The following is a 25261-nucleotide window of genomic DNA, read 5'->3' on the forward strand; positions in this document are numbered from 1 at the left end:
AGGAAAGTTTATACTGCTAAATGCCTTCATAAAGAAGACATAAAACAACCTAATCTTGCACCTAACAGAAGTAGAACAAGAACAAACTAAACCCAAAGCTAGAAGAAGAAAAATATATAAAATCACAGCAGAATTAAAAGAAATTGAGATCCCCCAAAAAACATACAAAGGATCAATGAAAAACTGGTTCTTTGAAAGGATTATCAAGGTTGATAGACTGATAGCTAGAATAACAAAGAAAAAAAGAGAGATCCAAATAACAAAATCAGAAATAACAAGGGTGATGTTACAACTGATACCACAGAAATACAAAAGATCCTTATAAACTACTATGAACACCTCTATGCACACAAACTAGAAAATCTAGAGGAAACGGATAAATTCTTGGAAACACACAACCACTCAAGATTGAACCAGGATGACACAGAAATATTGAACACACCAATAGCAAGTAATGAAAATGAATCAGTAATAAAAAGAAAAAAAAAACAACCACAAAAAAGCTCTGGACCAAATTCACAGCCAAATTCTCCCAGATGTACAAAGAGCTGGTACCAATACTACTGAAACTATTCCAAAAAATTGAGGAGAAAGGACCCTTCCCTAACTCATTCTATAAAACAGTATCATCCTGATACCAAAATCTGGCAAGGGCATACAACAAAAAAAGAAAACTACAGGCCAGTATCCCTGATGAACATAGATGCAAAAATGCTCAACAAAATACTAGCAAACTGAATCCAGCAACACATTAAAAAATTAGTTCACCATGATCAAGTGGGCTTTATTCCTGGGATGCAAGGATGGTTGAACAGACACAGATTAAGAAATGTGATTCATCACACAAACAGAATTAAAAACAAAAACTAAATGATCATCTCGATAGATGAAGAAAAAGCTTAGCATAAAATCCAACAACGATTCATGATAAAAACCCTTAACAAACTAGTGACTGATAAGAGCCATCTATGACAAATTCACAACTAACATCACAATGAATGGGAATGGAAGCATTCCCCTTGAGAAGTGAAACAAGACAAGGATGTCCACTGTCACCACTGCTATTCAATATAGTACTAGAAGTCCTAGCCAGAGCAATCAGATGACAGAAAGAAATAAAAGGCAGCCAAATAAGAAAAGAGGAAGTCATCTGTAATCATTGACAACATGATTCTAGACCTAGAAAACCCTAAAGATTCTGCCAAAAGACTTGTAGACCTGATAAACAACTTCAACAAAGTCTCAGAATACAAAATCAACATACAAAAATCAGCAGCATTTTTTTTTCTTTTTTTGAGATGGAGTCTTGCTCTGTCTCCAAGGCTGGAGTGCAGTGGTGCAATCTTGGCTTACTGCAGCCTCCTCTTCCCAAACTCAAGCAATTCCCCTGTCTCAGCCTCCCAAGTAGCTGGGACTATAGGCACACACCGCCATGCCCGGCTAATTTTTGTATTTTTAGTAAAGACAGGCTTTCACCATGTTGGCCAGGATGGTCTTGATATCCTGACCTCGTGATCTGCCTGCCTTGGCCTCCCAAAGTGCTGGAATTTCAGGCGTGAGCCACTACACCTGGCCAATCACCAGCATTTCTATACACCAAACCTGAGAACCAAATCAAGAATGCAATTTCATTTACAATAGCCACAAAAAATAAAATACTTAAGAAAAAATGAGATAGGTAGATGACATAAACAAATGGAAAACTATTCTATGCTCATGGGTTGGAAGAATCAATACCATTAAAATGTCCATACTGCCCAAACCAATCTACAGATTAAATACTATTCCTATCAAATTACCAATGTCACTTTTCACAGATTTAGAAAAAACTTTTCTAAAATTCATATGGAACCAAAAAAGAGCCCAAATAACTAAGGCAATCCTAAGTAAAAACAAAAAAGCCAGTAGTATCACATTACCCAATTTCAAACTGTGCTATAAGGCTACAGTAAACAAAACAGCATGGTAATGGTACAAAAATAGACAGACTAATAAAACAGAATGCAGAACCAAAAAATAAAGCCACACACCTACAATCCACTCCTCTTTAGCAAAATCAACAAAAATAACAATGGGGAAAGGATATTCTATTCAATAAATTGTGCTGTAAAAACTGGCTAACCATATGCAGAAGAATGAAACTGGACTCTGATCTCTTACCATATACAAAAATTAAGTCAAGATGGATAAAAGACTTAAATCAAAGACCTCAAACTGTAATAATCCTAGAAGAAAAGCTAGGAAATACTCTTAGACATTGTCCTAGGCAAAGAATTTATGATGAAGACTCCAAAAGCAAATGCAACAAAAGAAAAAAATAGACAAATGGGACTTAATTAAACTAAAGAGCTTCTGCACAGCAAAAGAAACCACCAACAGAGTAAAGAGACAACCTACAGAATGGGAGAAAATATTTGCAAATTATGCATCTGACAAAGGTTTTATATCCAGAATCTATAAGAAACTTAAATCAACAAGAAAAACCAAATAACACCATTAAAAAGTAGACACTTCTCAAAAGAAGACATACAAGAGGCTAACAAACATTTGAAAAAATGCTCATCATGATTACTTATCAGATAAATAAATGCAAATCAAAACCACCATCAACACTATCTCACACCAGTCAGAATGGCTATTATAAAAAAGTCAAAAAATAACAGATGTTGGTGAGAGGGAATGTAGAGAGGGAATGCTTATACACTGTTGGTGGGAATGCAAATTAGTTCAGTCCTGGTGGCAAGCAGTTTGGAGTTTTCTCAAAGAACTAAAAATAGAACTACCATTTGATCCAGCAATCCAATTTCTGGGTATACATTCAAAGGAAAATAAATTGTTCTATCAAAAAGACACATGCACTTGTATGTTCCCTACAGGACTATTCAAAATAGCAAAGACAAGGAATCAACCTAGGTTCCCATCAATAGTGAATTGGATAAAGAAAACATGGTACCTATACACCATGGAATACTACAAACCATAAAGAAGAACAGAATCATGTTTTTTGCAGGAACTTGGATGCAGCTGGAGGCCATTATCATAAATGAATTAATGCAGAAACAGAAAATGAAATACCCCATGTTCTCACTTATAAGTGGGAGCTAACTTTGGGTACATCCAGACACAAAGATGGGAACAATAGACGCTGAGGACTCCATAATGGAAAAGCGGGGGATAGAAGGGTTGAAAAACTACTTATCAGGTATTATGTTCACTATTTGGGTGACAGGATCATTAGACGCCCAAACCTAAGCTTCACGCAATATACCCATGTAATAAATCTGCACATGTACCCCCTGAACCTAAAATAAAAAAATAAAATATTTTAAAAAGGAAATCTCCCTCTTTAAAAAACAGTTATGCTGAGCAGAATAAAGGTAGAGCTGTTTAAGGCAGAGGAAAATAAGGTGATTGAAGCTTATTAACTATGAGTTACACATTAGCAAATCAAATTGATTGATTAGTTGAGAAAATTTATGACAACAGCCTGCTCCCCACACAAAGATATATGGGAAAAGTAGAGAAAAGAATTCAGGTTGATTTTATCTTAGACTAAAATAAACATTCAACAGAAAGATAGCTGGAAAATCTCAAAATACTTGGAGATTAAACAACACATTTCTAAATAACACACAGAGCAAAAAGAAATCTCAGGAAAATTTTTAAAATATTTTGAACTCAATAAAGATGAAAACACAACAAAATTTGTGGGATACAGTAAAAGCAGTGCTTAGAGAAAATTTACAGCACTGAATGCATATACTAGAAAAAAGAAAGATCTAAAATTGATCATCTAAACTTCTACCTTAGGAAACAGGTGGGTTGGGAGCAGGGAAGAGCATATTAAATCACAACTAAGCACAAAAAAAATGAAACAAAAAAATTAAAGCAGAAATCAATGAAACTTACAAAAGGAAATAAAGAAATAAATGAAACCAAAAGCTAGTTATTTGAAAAGAGCAATAAATTAATGAGCCTCTAGACAGGCTAAGAAAAACAGAGAGAAGACACTATTACTAACATGAGAAATAAGAGGGGACATCGCTACAGATCACGTGAACATTAAAAAGAAAATAAAGGAACATTTTAAACAACTCTTTGCTCACAAATTTGGTAACCTAGATGAAATGAACCAATTCCTTAAAAAACACAATCTACCACAGGTCACACAAGAAGAAATACATAATTTGAACAGCACTATATTAGAGAAATTGAATCAGTAATTAATAGCCTTCAAAACAGAAATCACTTGGGCCAGATAGATTTACTGGTGAATTCTACCAAACATTTAAGGAAGAAATTACACAAATTTTCTACAACCTCTTTCAGAAACTAGAAGCAGAGCAAGTACTTCCTAATTCATTCTATGGAGACACAATTACCCTAATACAATAATGTGTACAGTGTGTCAACATAAATTCATTAATTAACAAATGTACCACTCTGGTGCAGGATTTTGATAGTGGGGAAGGCTGTATGAATGTGAGAGGAGGGAGATATGGGAAATCTCTATACCTCTGTCCAATTTTGCTGTGAATCTAAAACTGCTCTAAAAAATGAAGTCTATTTTTATAAACAAGATACTTAAAAAGTAAACATTCAAGCATTACCTTTTTAAATGTAATTTTATTTATTTATTTATTTATTTATTTATTTATTTATTTTTCCATAAGTTATTCGGGTACAGGTGATATTTGGTTACATAAGTTCTTTAGTGGAGATTTGTGAGATTTTGGTGCACCCATCACCCGAGCTGTATACACTGCACCATATTTGTAGTCTTTTATCCCTCGTCCCCATCCTACTCTTCCACCCAAGAACCGTAAGTCCGTTGGATCATTCTTAGGCTTTGCATTCTTATTGCTTAGCTCCCATATGTCAGTGAGAATATATGATGTTTGGTTTTCCATTCCTGAGTTACTTCACTTAGAATAATAGTGTCCAGTCTCATCCAGGTCATGGCAAATGCTGTTAATTCATTCCTTTTTATGGCTGAGTAGTATTCCATCGTATATATATACCACAGTTTCTTTATCCACTCATTGATTGATGGGCATTCAGGTTGGTTCCACGTTTTTGCGATTGTGAATTGTGCATGCATGTGCAACTATCTTTTTCAAATAATGACTTCTTTTCTTCTGGGTAGATACCCAGTAGTGGGATTGCTGGATCAAATGCTGATTTAATGCAACTATCAAATGGTAGTCCTACTTTTAGTTCTTTAAGGAATCTCCACACTCGTTTCCATAGTGGCTGTACTAGTGTACAGTACACTGCTGGCTGTACCAGCAATGTAGAAGTGTTCCCTGATTACCACATCCACGCCAACATCTACTGTTTTGTGATTTTTTGATAATGGCCATTCTTGCAGGAGTAATATGGTATCTCATTGTGGTTTTCATTTGCATTTCCCCGACCATTAGTGATGTTGAGTATTTTTTCATATGTTTGTTGCCCATTTGTATATCTTCTTTTAAGAACTGTCTATTTCTGTCCTTAGTCCACTTTTTGATGAGGTTGTTTGTTTTTTCTTACTGATTTGTTTGAGTTCTTTGTAGATTCTGAATATATTCCCTTGTCAGATGTATAGATTGTGAAGATTTTCTCCCACTCTGCGGGTGGTCTGTTTACTCTGCTGACTGTTCCTTCAGCCGTGCAAAAGCTCTTTAGTTTAATTAGGACCCAGCTATTTATCTTTGTTTCTATTGCATTTGCTTTTGGGTTCCTGGTCACAAAATCCTTGTCTAAGCCAATGTCTAGGAGGGTTTTTCCAATGTTATTTTCTAGAATTTTTATAGTTTCAGGTCTTAGGTTTAAGTCTTTAATCCATCTTGAGTTGATTTTCGTATAAGGTAAGAGATGAAGATCCAGTTTCATTCTCCTACATGTGGTTTGCCAATTATCCATGCACCATTTGTTGAAAAGGCTGTCATTTCCCCACTTTATGTTTTTGTTTGCTTTGTCGAAAATCAGTTGGCTGTAGGTATTTAGGATTATTTCTGTGTTCTCTCTTCTGTTCCATTGGTCTATGTGTTGTTGTTATACCAGTACCGTATGGTTTGGTGATGATGGCCTTATAGCACAGTTTGAAATGAGGTAGTGTGATACCGCCAGATTTGTTCTTTTTGCTTAGTCTTGCTTTGGCTATGCGGGCTCTTTTTTGGTTCCATATGAATTTCAGAATTGTTTTTTCTAATTTTGTGAAGACTGATGGTGGTATTTTGATGGAGATCGCATTGAATTTGTAGATTGTTTTTGTCAGTATGGTCATTTTCACAATATTGATTCTACCCATTCTTTTTTTTTTTTTTTTTTTTTTGAGACGGAGTCTTGCTCTGTCCCCCAGGCTGGAGTGCAGTGGCGCTATCTCGGCTCACTGCAAGCTCCACCTCCCGGGTTCATGCCATTCTCCTGCCTCAGCCTCTCCTAGTAGCTGGGACTACAGGCGCCCGCCACCATGCCCAGCTAATTTTTTTTTTGTATTTTTAGTAGAGACGGGGTTTCACCATGGTCTTGATCTCCTGACCTTGTGATCCGCCCGCCTCGGCCTCCCAAAGTGCTGGGATTACAAGCGTGAGCCACCACGCCCGGCCTGATTCTACCCATTCTTGAGCATGGAACGTGTTTCCATTTGTTTGTGTCACCTTTCTTTCAGCAGTGTTTTGTAGTTTTCCCTGTAGAAGTCTTTCGATTCCTTGGTTAGGTATATTCCTAAGTTTGTTTGTTTGTTTGTTTGTTTTGTTTTGTTTTGTTTTGTTTTCAGCTATTGTAAAAGGGGTTGAGTTCTTGATTTCATTCTCAGCTTGGTTGCTGTTGGTGCATAGAAGACCTACTGATTTGCGTACATTAATCTTGTATCAGGAAACATTGCTGAATTCTTTTATCAGTTCTAGGAACTTTCTGGAGGAGTCTTTAAGGTTTTCAAGATAAACAGTCATATCATCAGCAGTGAGAGTTTGACTTCCTCTTTACTAATTTGTATGCCTTTTATTTGTTTCTCTTGTCTGATTGTTCTGGCTAGGACTTCCAGTGCTATGCTGAAGAGGAGTAGTGAGAGTGGGCATCTTTGTCTTGCTCCAGTTCTCAGAGGGAATGTTTTCAATTTTTCCGCATTCTGTATTATGTTGGCTGTGAGTTTGTCATAGATGGCTTTTATTACATGAAGGAATGTCACCTGTATGCCAATTTTGCTGAGAGTTTTAATCATAAAGAGAAGCTGAATTTTGTCTAATGCTTTTTCTATTGAGATGATCATGTGATTTTTGTTGTTCTTATTGTTTTTTTGTTTTGTTTTATTTTGTTTCCTTTAGTTTATTTTTAATTATACTTTAAGTTCTGGGATACATGTGCTGAACATGCAGGTTTGTTACATAGGTATACATGTGCCATGGTTGTTTGCTGCACCCATCAAGCCATCACCTACATTAGCTATTTCTCCTAATGCTATCCCTTCCCTTGCCCCCAACCCCTAACAGGCCCCGGTGTATGATGTTCCCCTCCCTGTGTCCATGTGTACTCATTATTCAGCTCCCACTTATAAGTGAGAACATGCAGTGTTTGGTTTTCTGTTCCTGTGTTAGTTTGCTGAGAATGATGATTTCCAGCTTCATCAATGTCCCTGCAAAGGACATGAACTCATCCTTTTTTATGGCTGCATAGTATTCCACAGTGTATATGTGCCATATTTTCTTTATCCAGTCTAACATCAGCGGGCTTTTGGGTTGGTTCCAAGTCTTGCTATTGTGAATAATGCTGCAATAAACATATGTATGCATGTGTCTTTATAGTAAAATTATTTATAATCCTTTGGGTATATACCCAGTAATGGGATTGCTGGGTCAAATGGTATTTCTGGTTCTAGATCCTTGAGGAATTGCCACACTGCCTTCCACAATTGTTGAACTAATTTATACTCCCACCAACAGTGTAAAAGTGTTCCTATTTAGTTGTTGTTATTAATCTCCTACTGTGCTTAATTTATACACATTATCTTAAGTCTGTATGTACAGGAAAAAAATCATAGTATATAGAAGGTTCAGTACTATCCATGGCTTCAGGCCTCCACTGCAGGTCATGGAACATTTACCCCATGAATAAGGGGGAGAATACTATATTCAAGACATATTTGCTGATTGAATGGATGCAAATACATTTGTTGTCACTTAACTGAATTAGAATGTAATCTGAGTCCATACCTAGAAACTAGAAAATCTTCTGTCCCCTTCCCATCTGACCCTGACCCTCTAAAATTTGGTCTGGGGAATCTCCACGGAATGTAATTTGAGGTAAATGAGTTGTAAATACTTTAAACACTAAAAGGCTTAGAAAGTATTATATTGTCCTATATCTGGCTTTCTGCTAAGTTGAGAACGTTTGGGTTTTAAGAATCATGTGGTAGAGCATCAGAGTTTTAATCCACATCACATCATACATGTGCACTACTTAAAAGATTCTGTACTCACTGTACAAACCACTGTACTGGGAACTTGGAATTAAGGGACCAATAAGAGACAGTTTTTGACCTTACTTAATTAGAGTGTTGGAGAAAACAGAGCGTCAAAGAGGACAATGTCCCTCCAAATAAACTTTTCTCAGAGAAGTCAAAGAAGAGAAAAGTTTATTTAGAGAGACATTTGGGCTTGTATTCCCCTAGTTTGACCTATATTTCTATTTGTCTCTTAGGGGGAAGAATATAAGAAAATCACTAAGCAGGTTTCATATATGAGGCACCATTAGCCAAATCCAACATGAGAAGATCAAGCCCTGGAACCACCCCTCTAATGCAATTTCTTGACTAAGTACTACCTGAAAAAGAACAAATGTGTCCTAGAATTGACAACATAGGGTTAGGACACAAAACTTTGGATCTCTAAGACAGGAAATGTGCTTATCTTCCCATTAGAAACACACTTCAAAGAATTAGGCACATACTTCAAAGGGTGTTTACCAGCCTGTCTCTCTGATGCCTTGGTCTAGTAGCCAGTAATAACACCCCATTAGCACCTCATTAGCCAGAACTCAAGAATGCTGGAAAGCATTCCTGGATGAAGGACGCATCCCCAGACTGAAACTACAAAGATTCCTCCACTTTTCTTACCGTTTTTGTAGATACCACAATGGTCAGTCACTCTCAAAAGTGATATATGTCTGAGTTCTGGAGTTGGTGTCAGCTAAACAAATATAGCAAGGTAGAACACATTTTAACACCCAGATATCATATATCCAAATCTTCCTTTTAAAATACACTAAAGTAGGCATCAAGCTTTGGAGCACGTTGATGACATATGTCTCCAAAATTCTTGACTGATAATGAAATTTTGCCCCCAACCTCAGACTTAACTTCTTGGTGTCTTTCACTTTCTACATTATTAGAATTCCTGTTGCTTGTATACCATTTAATCTGGTAACTCATAGTACAGCACCTGGCACATGGCAGGCACTGATATTCTCATACAAGAGTTCAAAACACTCCTTCCTCACAAAAAAGCAAAATCAACTCCCTAAAGAGATTCCATTATTTGTACATGTATCTACTCACATGGCATAGTGCAAGAGAGTTGGACCCATTCTATAAATTTTTAAAAATATATCTCATATAGTACCCATCAGACTGAATATGCCCACCTAGAAAGTTAACATAAACTGTTCAGTTGCCAGACAACTAAGATTTTCAGAAACTTTGTAAGTGTTGTTTGAATGTTAAAGGAAGGCCAAAAATTCTAACATATTGTGGGGGGAAAAGTGACGCTTTTTGATGCTGTTTTGTTCTAGAGTAGAGTATGCTCTTTTTATGGAGCTAAAAAGAAAAGTGAAAATAAGACTACATTGGGTACAGTATACACTGCTCTGGTGATGGGTGCACCAAAATCTCAAAAGTCACTACTAAAGAATTTATTCATGTAACCAAACACCACCTGCTCCCTAAAAACCTATTGAAATAAAAAATAAATTAAAAAAAAGAAAAGTGGAAATACACGATGAAAATGAAATGACTAATATTCTTTTAAAGGACAGACCGGCCGCAGTGGCTCACGCCTGTAATCCCAGCACTTTGGGAGGCCAAGTGGGGCGAATCATGAGGTCAGGAATTTGAGACCAGCCTGGCCAACACGGTGAAACCCCGTCTCTACTAAAAATACAAAACATTTGCTGGGTGTAGTGGCGGGCGCCTGTAATCCCAGCTACTCAAGAGGCTGAGGAAGGAGAATCACTTGAACCCAGGAGGCAGAGGTTGCCGTAAGCTGAGATCGCGCCACAGCACTCCAGCCCAGGCGACAGAGTGAGACTCCATCTCAAAAAAAAAAAAAAAAAAAGTAAAGGACATTCTGATGAAACCGTATTAGTATTCTTTCATATTCTATGAGCTGGAAAAAAGTCCAAGTTTTCCACAGAATATCAAGCAGCGATTCCACTTGGAAATTCCATAGGATAAAAGAACGAAAGGGAAAACTGCTTTATTTGATATGCCACTTTGTGAAAACACATTGATAAATGTCATGTCATGCACACAATTCTAGATCAGTTACATAGCTGCGGGGAAATTCACTGGCTATGCAAATTCTATTTTATTGCTAAGGATCTGATGAATGATTTAATGAAAATAATACAGATACATGTCTACAAACCAAGTAAGAAAGAGAGATGCAATAAAACCTGATTCTTCCTCCCAGTCCTAGCGTCAGTTACCACCATCAACAGTTTCTTCATCAAATTCCCAATTCATAAATCTATACATGTTTTTATTCAAATTGATATATATATACATTGTTCTGAATCTTTATTTGTATTTCATAATATATTTTAAAGTTCTTTCCGCATGAACATAAACATAGCTCTTTTCTTTTTTTTATTTTAGTAGCTGCATGACATTCCATTGTACAAACTTATATAGCCAGTCACTTAACACTGGGGTGTTTCCAGTTTAGTAAGCTAGGTGTGAAGTTTTCTTTTTTCAGAATTTGGTTTCAATGTTGTAGTAGTGTTGTAAAAATCAATTGGAAGAGCTTTGATACCTCCACAGCCTGATCTTTTTTTTTTTTTTAAGGGTGGTACTTTCACAACGTATTTTTCTTTTCTTGTCTTCCTTGTAGTTATTCTGTTTGGAGATTTCCTTTACATCTGAGATCAATTTTGGTTATATGTACTTTCCTGGAAAATCATCTATGTATCCAGGTTTTCAAATATATTTATGAAAAAATTCCTAAACATTTCTTGTAATCCCCTCTGTAGCTGATTGTTTTTTCTTTTGGTTTCCAGTTTCATGTATTTATGCTATCTCCTTTTTCTCCTTTTTCCTGTTAAATTAGGTTAACTAGTGATTATCTGTGTTACTAGGGGGTTCTTTCATTTACCTATTAGTTCTGTTGTTTTCTTATATTCTAATGCATTAATTTTGCTCTTATCTTTATGAAACCTTATTTCTGCTTTCTTTTTCTTTTTTTTTTTTTTTTTTAAAGAGACAAGGTCTTGCTATGTTGCCCAGGCTGCACCTGAACTCGTGGGCTCAAAGAATTGTCCTGCCTCATCCTGCTAAGTAGCTAGGACAACAGGTGTGCACCACCATGCCCAACTTTCTACTTTGTTAAAAATAATTTTTCTGGTTTTTTCCTAACTTCTTATATTAAAAGATCATTTCATTTGGTGTCAAGGACATAAATTTTCTCCTGAGCATGGTTTCAGCTGTGTAAGTTCTAATATGTAATATTTTTATAATAGTGTTATTTTCTATTGCTCCAGAATTTCAGTTCTGACTTTTCTCTTTGAGCTAAACATTGAGTTGTTTTTTGCTATTATTGTTGATAATTCTAGGTGGTTGGGATTTTGTTGTTATTTCATTTTATACTAAGTTTCTAGTTTCAGTGTGTTGTCATCAATTACCATATTACATAATCTTTCTTGTTTATAGAATTTATTGCAGTTTTCTTTGTATCCAAAAATATATTGTTGGGTTTTAATATTCCAAACATGTTAAAAAATGAGACTGTATTTTCTGATTTCAAGTCAAGGAATTTTTTCAATATTGTTTAGATTTCATTATGTATATTTTTCAAGAAAGATGCTTGGTTCTTCTATTCACTGAATTCTTTTGTGTCTGAGATTATCTGTCTGTGTCCTTTACACTTAAATAGCTTGACTTGGTCCAAAATTGTCAAATTCTCTGGTAAGTTTCCTTCCTTCACAAACTTTCTCTTCTTCATTTTCTTTCCTCTATGACCTCTCATTTAAAAAATAACATTGTCTTTCATTTTTCTAGTAACATGGAAGATTTTACATTTAAAATGTTTCTTCTACTTCCTGGCATAACCATTAGTCTGATACGACTTATTCATCTATCTTATATAATAATAATTATTATCAAGCACTTTCTATATGCCACTTTACATGGATGAGTTCCTATTTCTTTCGTCTTACTATCCATTTGTATATCCCATGCTCATTCTTTTCAAATCATGACTGTATTAGTCAACTGGAGCTGCCATAGTAAATACCATCAAAATAAATACCATAATAATTTAATATAATACTTTAATACTATAATAAATACCATAAAAATACCACAGACTGGGTGGCTTAAACAACTGAAATGTAGTTTAAGCCACAACAGAAATATAGTTTAAGCCATCCATTTCTCCAATTATGGAGGTTGGAAGTCCAAGATCAAGGTGCCAGTAGGGCTGGTTTCTGGTGAGGTCTCTCCTAGCTTATATACAGTCACCTTCTCACAATGACCTCGAGTGGCTTTTCCACTGTGCACGTACACAGAGAGAGAAAGCTCTGGCATCTCTTCTTCTTCATACAAGAACACCAGTCCTATTGGATTAGGGCCCTACATTTATGACCTCATTTAACCTTAATTACCTCTTGAACAGCCCTGCCTCCAAATACAGGCATATTGGGGGTTAGGGTTTCAACATACAGTTTGAGGTGGTGACACAATTTAGTGCATAACAATGACAGAAAACTGGTACTGCAAGAATCTTGAATTCAAATAGACTGTTTCAAAATATTTTCTTACTAATTCTGAGGCTTGGATATATCTCCAGCTACATGATCCATGCATTTGAGTTACTAAACCTCCATTTTTTCCATCTACATCCCTCAACACAGAGTGCAGAGGATATCTCCCCAGTGCACTGCAAGGCATCTGTAGGGTGCTGGTAATTGCTTAACTGACTGTCCTAAAAATAATATATGCATTTTTATGTACACATGCACATATGTTTTTATATACTTGTGATTTTTTACATAGACATAATAAATTTTGCTAATATAAAGCATATATAGCACACAATTTACAACATATAAAATATTGATTATAAAGTCTATACAGCCAATTGATTATCACAGAATGCTTTTCTTGAATTTTACCAAACTCATACCCAAACTATGGTTGCAATGAACAAGTGTTCTGACATGAATGTTTGGTGATACTTTCATTTATGTTACTAAGTAAAATGAAAGTGATACAAAAAAGACGCACATCTCAGAACTTTATTCTTTCATCAATGACTTGAGCAACTTTCAGACAATAGTTTCAAATACTAGAAGAATACTTCCACAGTTTTTGTGCCATGGCACAACACTCTTAATCTGCATCATTAACATTTTCTTCATCACTCTAATTCTAATTAATAAACAAAACAATAAGTCAAGTATTTATATGCAGCATTTGCAGATTTTCATGGTATAAGTACTCCCACCATGGCTGTTTTCAAGCTACCAATGTGATATATTACCAAATACAGGGTTGGAAAGAGATGCGCAGTCATTCACTTTCAGATCGTATTTTCACCAGACAGATACAATCGATGGGAATAACCTCAAGAGCATAGATAATAATAATGTATCGTTATTAAGGTGTGATGAGTTTTGAGTACTTATTGCCTTTGTTTCTCATGTAATTTATTGTAAGTTTGTAATGTAATTTTTAATAATGGCTGTGTTTAACAATTGATTTGCAAACTTTGGAAATGTATCCATTGGCTCTATAGAGCAGATATGAGCCATCTCCAGCATATGAGTCTTCAACTCTCTTCAATTCCCTAACAAATCTTCACCTTCTATGTTCTCCCTTCCTAGTGATCAGCCTGCTTGTGATAAAATGGTATATCTGAGCACTTCTGAATTTCCACCCTGACCCTGCTCCTCCTCGGTGGAGTAAACCTGACAGTGATCTTCCTCTAACCTATCCAAACCCCCAGACTCTGGCATTCCAGAGAGAGAGCCTTGATTGAGCCTTTCAGGATTGACTCTCAAACTGTGAAGCACCGTACTTATTGCAGAGATCATGGATGTATGTGCCAGTACACTAAGCCTTTTCTGAGTTTGGTCTTAATTTCATTGTTTTGAGCACCTATACTTTGTTGTTATGATTTGTATGTGTAATTATTGCCCAGTATTATTGCAGATGGCCTTTGTTATCTGTTTTTCATCATTGTTATTGTTGTTTATTAGTTCAGGAAATAAACTAGGATATAAACACAATTCTTCTGCCATCTCTAGTCAAAAATTTGCATTTGGTCCTAAATTTAAACATTTTTCATTTGAAAGCCAAGTTCCTCATTACATATAATGCCCTTGAGAAATGCAATTTAAAAGAGGTGCAATGAGAAAATAAAGTATGGCAGTACCAAAATAAATGTTCTTCACAAACAAAAGTGCTGAGTATATAGGAAATGATTACAACAGTGAAAAAGTCTGTATGTTAGTACATTTGCTAATCTCATACAAATGTTTAGAGGACCAGCTCTTTTTAATCCTCAGCTGAAACGTATTACAATTTTGTTTAAAGATAAGAAAAGAGGAAATATCTACATGTGTTTCCCATATAAATGGAAGATATAATTTTTAAGGAGGGGAAACAAGGGCAACTGACTCACAAACAGTCATTCCAAAATGGTGGATCCTGTGGTATTTATTTTCTGTTTGTGGAACATTTGCAATACAAAAAAAAAACCTACGGTCTACCTCATTCCCACAAGGTCTTCCATTTGCTGAAAGACAATATGCAATTGTGTAGAAGAAAGCCAGAGGAAAAACAGAGGTATGTGATTAACGTGCTCGGTTTCTTTTTTATATACACAGATTTATTTCAGAACACTTTGAGACATAGCCTAATATTCAACATTGAAAAACTTGAACAAATACCCATTTTAGCATATATTTCTTCTTCAAAATTTACTTCCGTATGAGAGGGGGGAAAAAAGACAATATGACTGAAAGCAAGATAGTAAGAGAGAAAATTGCATATCTGGGAAGGATGAAAAAGAATGCATGAGATGGCAACAACCCATCCAATGTGAAACTATTTATCAGGCCAAAAGTCAGCTATCTTCCCATAGGAAGTTGTAGCGGGGAAGCATTGGCAAATCTTATCTTCCGAGGGAGATAGACGGTCCCTAGAGTAACAACAACTCCATCAAGTTTTCACTGAAGAGTTTCCAGATAAATAATGTCTTTCCACAAATAATCTGCTCTTGAAAGGCAGCCCCCAGACATGAGAAGCAGGAGGAATGGCTAAGGGCTGTGGAATTTTCTGAACATGAACAGTGAAGAATGTAAGTCTTTGTAACTGAGGAATGAGATCACTTTGAAAAATAAATGTCTAGAACCAGGGCTATTGCACAAGTAAGCACGTTTTCAGGGCCTCAGAAAAATGCATTCTCAAGATTAATCTTTACATCTGTTTCCAGAGTCCTCATTCAAAAGTTGACACTTTTGTACAAAGAACACCCTAGTGCTGACTGTGACAAGCAGGCAGCATTGCCAGCGATTTACTAGCAACTCATAAATCTGTGGGAAATACTCCACATATAGTCCTGCCACCCTCACTAAACCCTTGCAACTTCTCCTTGCCCCTGAAATTTGGAGGCTTAGAGCACAGAGAGAAAATAATAGCAATATAAAGTGTGAGAAGAAAGTAGCCTAATATATAAAATAAAAGACAAAAGCAGACTGGATTATGCCAGCAAGCCATCTGCACAGCTGAAGGCTTCTTCAGGCAAAAAAAGGCTCCACTGTTCCTGAATCAATTGCTTCCTATTCACAGGCTCACTGTATAGGGCTAAATTCAAAATGGCTCTCGGGAAATTCTTGCCAATCCTGTGGTCTGATTTTAGGCTCTATTTTTCCCTTTCTTTTAAAGACCCGAGGATGTAAGTATGTATCAGTGCTGTAAACTTGCCAGTGTTCACTGGAATGAGTCAAAGGACCTGGCATTAAATCACAGGGATTTGAGTTGCTAATAAATACAGCAGGCCCCATCCATTGTTGATTAATTCTGACTGAAACCTAAACACCAAACAACAAACACTCTTCTGAACTGCTCTGGTACCCATTAGTTTGATGTGTTTATTAGACAGAGCTGTGTTCTTTCAAGTTTATTAACAACAGATTAAAAAACTGCAAACAAATCTAGGTTTCTTTTTATGATTTAAAAGTATGGGTACCATTTACTAATGTTTTTAGAGTTAACTGTAAATCGAAACAAGGCTGAAAAAATTATATCAAACTAAGATCTTGGTACAAAGTGTGAATAGTTACTGTCAATGTGCACCTTCCATTATTCAAACAGTCAAATTTTCTATTTTATTTTATTTTTTAGAATTGTCATGCTTTTTAAATGCATCTTTGAACAGGGCCTTAAGCAGTATCATAGGTTGAAAAATAAAGTTTTTTCAAGTAATATGATTTACTGCATATTTTTAAAGATTATAGAAGTTAATAAGACATTTTCATGGTATTTAATTATATTTATCATGTAGCAGAGTTCCTGTACATTTATTCTGATTGGGTCAACTAGCACATATCCATAGAATGTGTGGTATATTATCTATTAGCAGTGCATCAAAGTAAAAAAAATTACAAGCAAATGCACACTGTGCAAAGATAATCAAAAGTGCCCCAGTATCAAGAATTCAAATCATCATATTACAAGCACAAATTTTCAAACCATTTGAATATATTAACCCTGACTATTAAAGTCTAGGTGAATCCTTGAAAATTTCCAAGGTGCACACTTTTAACAAATTGGTAGAAGTCCTGAAAGTCTCAAAAAGGCCCAATTATTGCTATTTCAAAGTCTTCAGTGGAAACAAAGATATAGAGACACATAAGTCATATTTACAGTTCCAGGAAAATTACCATAAAAGATATTTACCTTAATCTAAGCTACCTAAAGCCTGCAAATTAATTTTACTAATTTAAAAACCATATATTCATATTCTGTTAATAGGTTTTACAACTAAGTAAATTTTAAATACCATGCAATTTTAAGCACTTTTCTTTAAATAATGTGTGAAGGAGAATAATTTTCATGTTTTGGCTAAACAGAAAACTTATTGTCAAATCTGGAGCCTTGGGAAATCCATCATGTCCCAAGGTCATATGAAGCAACATTTGGATTTGTAAAGCCTTCTATAAGTGCATCTGCTATTGCAGTCACAAAATATTACAACCCAAATCTGTTACTGCAATATCTAAATTTTCCCCCGAGCTTCCCAGACCACTGGAGCTCAACTCAGCAACTCCAAAATTAAATCATTACCTCTTTTAAAACTAAATCATGTTTTCTTAATTTTAACAGCACGTAAGCTACCAAGTTTTATTCCCTGTTTTTTCCATGAGCACATAAAAGTCACGCTAGTGAAGATCAGAAGACAAGTATAGTGGATTATAAATTTGATTGGCCCATTCAACCCAAAGATTACTACTATTAAGGTGGTATTGGTGGTGATTACTATCATGAGACATGAGTAGTGTTTGACTTTATGACATCCATAAAAAAATCCTCTCCACCAAAAGACAGCATTATAAGCATTTCAAAAAACATATGGTACGAAAAACATAGCATTGTGTCGAAAATGGTGAAGACCTAGATACTTCATTAAAAAAAAAAAAAGTAATGTTGCCCCTAGTACATGCTCCCACGAATAATTAGTTGATTGAGAATAGAAAAGAGGAGACAAGGGAGGTAGAGAGGAGGGCAAGGGAAGAGGGTATGGGGAAGGAACAGAAGTATGTTAAAGCTTATTACAGCAACATGAATCAAATAATGTTTTCAATCAATGATAGTTGGTTGAAACTAAAAGAATAAGAGAATAAACAACATGTATTACCAATAATTAATGGCTAATTATTCCACTTCTATTTATTAGAGAATAAGCACTTTATAAAACTAAACTTTGCGTTGTTAATTTTTTGAAGAATAGATTGAGATAATTAGCATCTTGTTATCTTTCAAGATAGAAAAAGAAAATAGAGAATTTGATGGGAAATTCATCTAGTTTTCTTTGATACTATTTGAAACACAATTTCTTAGTCAGAAAACTAAATGATGTTTTGGATGAACATCTCAGGCCTTTAATAATGTAGCCCTGTACAAAATTTTGTTTTCCTATAATGCCCAGAGATGCTCTGATTTCCCATGCATGTGGTTTTGGCCTCATCCTTTGTCTTTCATAGAATCTATCCCCTCTCTATCTGTCTGTCAACATTAGACCCACTCTCCAAAGTCTACCTCAAAGGCACCAAGGTTAAGAAATAGAATATAAGCTAAGAGGCAGGTGACCTTGTTCTGGAAATAGATCTAACTGAAGAAAGAAAGCAATCATTACATACACCAGAATATCTCAAAATTGTGGGTAGAATTTCCTCCTAAAATTACACTTAGAGCAAGAATATTATGAATCTCGTTTCTCTCAATTGAAAACAAATCTTCTTCTAGATCCCCTAAACACTGATTGAGTGCCTCCCATCTGAAGAGTATTGTGCTAATCTCTAGGTGCCATTAACTGCCACCCTTTCCTAACCACTCAGGTTTGTTCTCAACCACCAATTTAAACCTCTGTTTTGACATTTAGCATATTCTGCCCCTTTTGGTATTTGGGGTTTTTTTGGCTTGGTGGGGGAGGGGAATGTTGGTCATCATTGCTTATTTTTCATGCTCCACTATATTAAGAAGTCCTCAAAAACAAGAAATTTGTCTCTAGAGCCCCTAATGTGTGGTAGCTGGAAATAGCCAATGCTTAATGATTGCTAGTTGAATTAAGCTAGGACATAAAACTAAGTTTCAGAGAACAAAACCCAAATTACAAATTCCATTTTCAGTATCACTAGGAGATAGTTAAAGTCCATCACAAAATATGTAAAAGGATCCCCAAAAGCACGGCAGTGCAGCAAGGGAAGGTGAGGGACAAAGGGATGAAAGGACTTTAAGGCTACAGAAAGAGCTGCCAAAGTGACTTCTGCTTTTCAGAGGTAAGGAACACACCCTGTGCAAAACCTCAATTAAATCCCTTTATTTGCAAGAGTTGGGAGAGTATGTTCTGTCTAGTCTCAGGAACTTTCCTGTGCATGGTTTGATTCCAAGAAAAAAAGGAGAAAAGCATCAGTTAGAAGCCACACAAGCCATATTTTCAGGGAGCATGAAGAGAGGAAAAAAATTAAACTTTGCACTGTAAAGTAGCATAACAAGCAAGAACATCCCAAAATGGCTGTCAATATCCATAGGAAAAGTAAAGGCTAGCCAAGTTATACATAAAAGTCTGAGTTACATAAAAGTTTTAATTTTTCGGTTGTGTCTCTGCCAGGCTTTGGTATCAGGATGATGCTGGCCTCATAAAATGAGTTAGGGAGGATTCCCTCTTTTTCTATTGATTGGAATAGTTTCAGAAGGAATGGTACCAGTTTCTCCTTGTACCTCTGGTAGAATTTGGCTGTGAATCCATCAGGTCCTGGACTCTTTTTGGTTGGTAAGCTATTGATTATTGCCACAATTTCAGAGCCTGTTATTGGTCTATTCAGAGATTCAACTTCTTCCTGGTTTAGTCTTGGGAGGGTGTATTTGTCGAGAAATTTATCCATTTCTTCTAGATTTTCTAGTTTATTTGTGTAGAGGTGTTTGTAGTATTCTCTGATGGTAGATTGTATTTCTGTGGGATCGGTGGTGATACCCCCTTTATCATTTTTTATTGCGTCCATTTGATTCTTCTCTCTTTTCTTCTTTATTAGTCTTGCTAGAGGTCTATCAATTTTGTTGATCTTTTCAAAAAACAAGCTCCTGGATTCATTAATTTTTTGAAGGGTTTTTTGTGTCTCTATTTCCTTCAGTTCTGCTCTGACTTTAGTTATTTCCTGCCTTCTGCTAGCTTTTGAATGTGTTTGCTCTTGCTTTTCTAGTTCTTTTAATTGTGATGTTAGGGTGTCAATTTTGGATCTTTCCTGCTCTCTCTTGTGGGCATTTAGTGCTACAAATTTCCCTCTACACACTGCTTTGAATGTGTCCCAGAGATTCTGGTATGTTGTGTCTTTGTTCTCATTGGTTTCAAAGAACATCTTTATTTCTGCCTTCATGTCGTTATGTACCCAGTAGTCATTCAGGAGCAGGTTGTTCCGTTTCCATGTAGTTGAGCAGTTTTGAGTGAGTTTCTTAATCCTGAGTTCTAGCTTGATGGCACTGTGGTCTGAGACAGTTTATTATAATTTCTGTTCTTTTACATTTGCTGAGGAGAGCTTTACTTCCAACTATGTGGTCAATTTTGGAATAGGTGTGGAGTGGTGCTGAAAAAAATGTATATTCTGTTGATTTGGGGTGGAGAGTTCTTTAGATGTCTATTAGGTCCGCTTGGTGCAGAGCTGAGTTCAATTCCTGGGTATCCTCGTTAACTTTCTGTCTCGTTGATCTGTCTAATGTTGACAGTGGGGTGTTAAAATCTCCCATTATTATTGTGTGGGAGTCTAAGTCTCTTTGTAGGTCACTCAGGACTTGCTTTATGAATCTGCATGCTCCTGTATTGGGTGCATATATATTTAGGATAGTTAGCTCTTCTTGTTGAATTGATCCCTTTACCATTATGTAATGGCCTTCTTTACAATAGCAAAGACTTGGAACCAACCCAAATGTCCAACAACGATAGACTGGTTTAAGAAAATGTGGCACATATACACCATGGAATACTATGCAGCCACAAAAAATGATGAGTTCATGTCCTTTGTAGGGACATGGATGAAACTGGAAACCATCATTCTCAGTAAACTATTGCAAGGACAAAAAACCAAACACCACATGTTCTCACTCATAGGTGGGAATTGAACAATGAGAACACATGGACACAGGAAGGGGAACATCACACTCCGGGGACTGTTGTGGGGTGGGGGGAGGGGGGAGGGACAGCATTAGGAGATATACCTAATGCTAAATGACGAGTTAATGGGTGCAGCACACCAACATGACACATGTATACATATGTAACAAACCTGCACATTGTGCACATGTACCCTAAAACTTAAAGCATAATAATAATTTTTAAAAATTTTAATTTTTCTGAAACCAGCACTGACCCCTCCCTCAAGTGAGCCTCCTACAAATTGCAGAAAAACTCACCTTATCCAAAAATAGTTTATCAAGGAAGAACATACACAATATCAAATCAAAGGTATTACACATAAAAGTAGTCAAGGAACAGGGAATACAAATGACAGACCCAGATTAGTCTCCAGAAAAATGTTGCCACTGAGAAGACGAATAGAGTGACTACACGCTTTTGCCATTAATTTAAAAATCTCCATGAGGTAATTGTTTCTGTGACACTAAAACAGAAAGCTGTACATATGAGATGCAAGAACTCAAGAAAAAATTAGGACTCTTGGAGGAGATGAAATATGAACTTATAGGTCAGGGAAGGGATAGAAGAAAAAATAAGATTATCATAGAAATGAAGCTGAAATAAGAAGGTGTATGAGAGAAAATAGCCACTGCCAAAGTACAATAAATGATAAAAAGAAAAAGAGCAGGCAAAAATGGAAATAAAAAGACAAAAAGGATTAGAAAAGGAAATGATGAGCTGCGCATGGTGGCTCATGCCTGTAATCCTAGCACTTTGGGAGGCCAAGCCAGGAGGATCACTTGAGCCCAGCAGTTCAAGACTAGCTTAGGCAACTTAGGGAGACACTGTCTCTACAAAAATTTTTTTAAAATTATGCAGGCATGGTGGTATATGCCCATGATCCCAGTTACTTGGGAGGCTGAGATGGGAGGATCACTTGGGCCAGGGAGGTTGAGGCTGCAGTGAGTCATGATCATGCCACTGCACTCCAGCCTGGGAGACAAAGCAAGACCTTGTCTCAAAAAAAAAAAAAACATAGAAATGGATGTGGTGGCTCACGCTTGTAATCCTAGCACTTTGGGAGGTTGAGGTGGGCAGATTGCCGAAACTCAGGAGTTCATGACCAGCCTGGGCAACAGGGCAAAACTCTGTCTCTACTAAAAATACAAAAAAATCAGCTGAGCATGGTGGCAGACACCTGTAATCCCAGCTAATCAGGAGGCTGTGGCAGGAGAATCGCTTGAACCCAAGAGGTGGAGGTTGCAGTGAACTGAGATCATGCCACTGCACTCCAGCCTGGGTGACACAGCAAGACTCTGTCTCCAAAAAAAAAAACAACAAAGGAAATGATGGTTAGAGAAAAAACAAAATTTTCATAACCCAGGAAACAAAACAAAAATAATAGAACAAAACATACAGTTAAATACAATTCAAGAAACCTTTCTGAAATAAAAGATTTGGATCTATATACTAAAGTATATTATGTACCCCAAGAAAAATGGACCCATAACTGTCAACAAGTAAACAGCTCCTAGTAAAAATTAAACTAGAAAGAAAGTAGGCATTGGAAAGCCAGGCAAATATATTAAGGAACTTATAAGGAGAAAATGTCAATCTGGAGCATTTCTCAAAAGCAAGATAAGGCTAAAAGATAATGAAGCTTGTCTGCAGTGGAAGATAGTGTAGCTGTAACTATATTACATCTGGAAAATAGGGTAGCTACTTCCAGAAAATTTTCAAGGAAAGAAAATAACCCCATGATTTTTTTACCCCAAAGTCATTCAAGGATTAAGACAATAAACAAACAATTTTGTATATGCAAAACAATCAATCAAGGAATTTTCCTCAAGAATATCTCACCCACTTTTCATTCAAGGAGTGATATGGTTTGGCTGTGTCCCCACTGAAAATCTCATCTTGAATTGTAATCCCCATAATCCCTATAATACCGATGTGTCAAGGGCGGGACCAGGTGGAGGTAATTGGATAATAGGGGTGGTTCCCCCATGCTGTTCTCAATGATAGTGAGTGAGTCTTCAGGAGACGTAATGGTTTTATAAGCGTCTAGCATTCCCTTTGCTTGCACTCACTCCATCCTGCTGCCCTGTGCCTGCTTCTCCTTTGCCTTCTGCCATGATTCTAAGTTTCCTGAGGCCCCCCAAGCCATGCAGAATATAAGTCAATTAAACCTTTTTTCTTTATAAATTACCCAGTCTCAAGTATTTCTTCATAGCAGCGTGAGAACAGACTAATACAAGGAGGTTCTGGATAAATTGGCTCAGTGCAGATTGTTTCAGGCAAGGAAGTAAGTGAACAGCCATGACTTTCAATTATGGTATATTATGGTGAACATGGTCCTACAAATTAAGTTGGACTTTAGTATGGGGTTTACCTATCCCAATACTGGAGGTATTAGGATCAATTAACTAATGTCAAAGATGCCTGCCGATGAAACCATCCCATTAACTACTCCAAGCCTGCTGCTTATTGTGGTAGCCACACTGTCTCATGGCCTTTACCACCCTGCTTTCATCATGCATTCCCACTGAAATCACATGGACTATTTCCATGACAGCATCTCACTTCCTGGCCTATACAGGACAACAATCACTACAACGATGAACCGCAACCGTAACTTTCCAATTTCTTGGTAAACTTAGTATAGTCTGGGCCCTATTAGGACACACAATTGTCCCTCATCCCTCAGTATCCAAGGGAGATTGGTTCCAGGAGCTCCCCAGGATACTAAAATCTGAGGATGCTCAAGTCTCTTATATAAGACAGTGTAGTATTTGCATATAACCCATGCACATTTTCTCATATACTTTAAATCATCTCCAGATTACTTATAATACCTAATGCAATGTAAATGCTTATAAAAATAGTTGTTACACTGTATTTTCATTTGTATTAATTTTTATTGTTGTATTGTCATTCTTTTCAAAATATTTTTGATCTGTGGTTGGTTGAATTCACAAATGTGGAATTCAAGGATATGGACAGCCAACTGTATAGTTATGAAGTGGGCAAGTGGGTCAGACATTATAAATCTACTTCTAAATCTTTGGATTCCTTCATTAATATTTTACCAGGGAATTTCTGGCATCTTGATTTCATTTAGTTTAGGGGGTCATTCGGGATTTTAAACCAACTAACTGGCACATGGTTAGAACCAGCTTCAACTTCCTAAACTTGTATTGAATTCAGAATTTCTAGTGTGCCCATGGCAATGAAATGAGCCTGAAAATTATGTTCTTTCCTTTCTGGTGTAGCATCATTATATTCCACATTCATGCATAGTCTTCAGATTTCTACTGATATAAACTAGCTAAATCTGGGAATGATCGTGTTATATAAATATCTCATTCCTGGTCATATCTGTACTAATCTCTCTAGGGCATGTTGCTATTTGTAGGTATAAAGAGGTCCCGAGGGTGACTGAGGTAGTATGTGGGAGAATGGCCAACCCTTTATGAGCTAACTCCCTTGGATGAGGCACCACTAACCTCACGAGACAGGTAAGGATTGACTGGCACTGATAGAGTGATTTGGTGGGTCAGGGTATTCAGATTCATTCCAAATCCACCCGAATGGCCACATTTCCATTCTCAGGTCCTACTTTTCCCTAACAATATTATATATTCTTATAAGAGACCTGGAAAGATTGTGAATTCATCTTATTTTGGAACCTACAGGCTCAGACTCCTTTTTTCAGCTACATTATACTTTTGACTACAAAAGAAGGGATTCGTTTAGAGCAAGAAGCTCCCTGGACCCAGTATCTTGAATGTGTCATTGTTGTCCTTAACTTACCCAGCACACCCTGAAGCAGTTACCATACATCACCTTGAATTTTTCATTTACTACCATAATGGTCTAACAGAAAAATAGCCACTTGATCTGACAAAACATACATTTAATAGAGCACCTGGCTCAAGATATCACAAGTGATACTTTAAGTAACTGGCCACTACATGCTGTGAAGTATCAGTGTCTCCTTTTCTAATGGTAGCCAAATTGTAACTGCATTCAAATCCAACGAGGTCAGATAACTGATCCCAATTTCCTATTTTAAATTTATTGCCATTACCCTACTCCTATTATTAAATATTTTATCTGTGAAGTTTCAACCCAAGAAACTAAAAGTGTTCTAGCTA

The 25261-nt window shown here is 36.4% G+C and overlaps 1 long non-coding RNA gene across 1 annotated transcript in view; it reads right to left on the bottom strand.

Annotated features, from left to right (window-relative positions):
* Positions 1–25261, bottom strand: part of LOC105740004 — a 270477-nt gene that overhangs the window by 204332 nt on the left and 40884 nt on the right. The window lies entirely within an intron of this gene.

The sequence above is a fragment of the Nomascus leucogenys genome, chromosome 7b, assembly GCF_006542625.1.
Source record: "Nomascus leucogenys isolate Asia chromosome 7b, Asia_NLE_v1, whole genome shotgun sequence".
Classification (NCBI taxonomy): Eukaryota; Metazoa; Chordata; class Mammalia; order Primates; family Hylobatidae; genus Nomascus; species Nomascus leucogenys.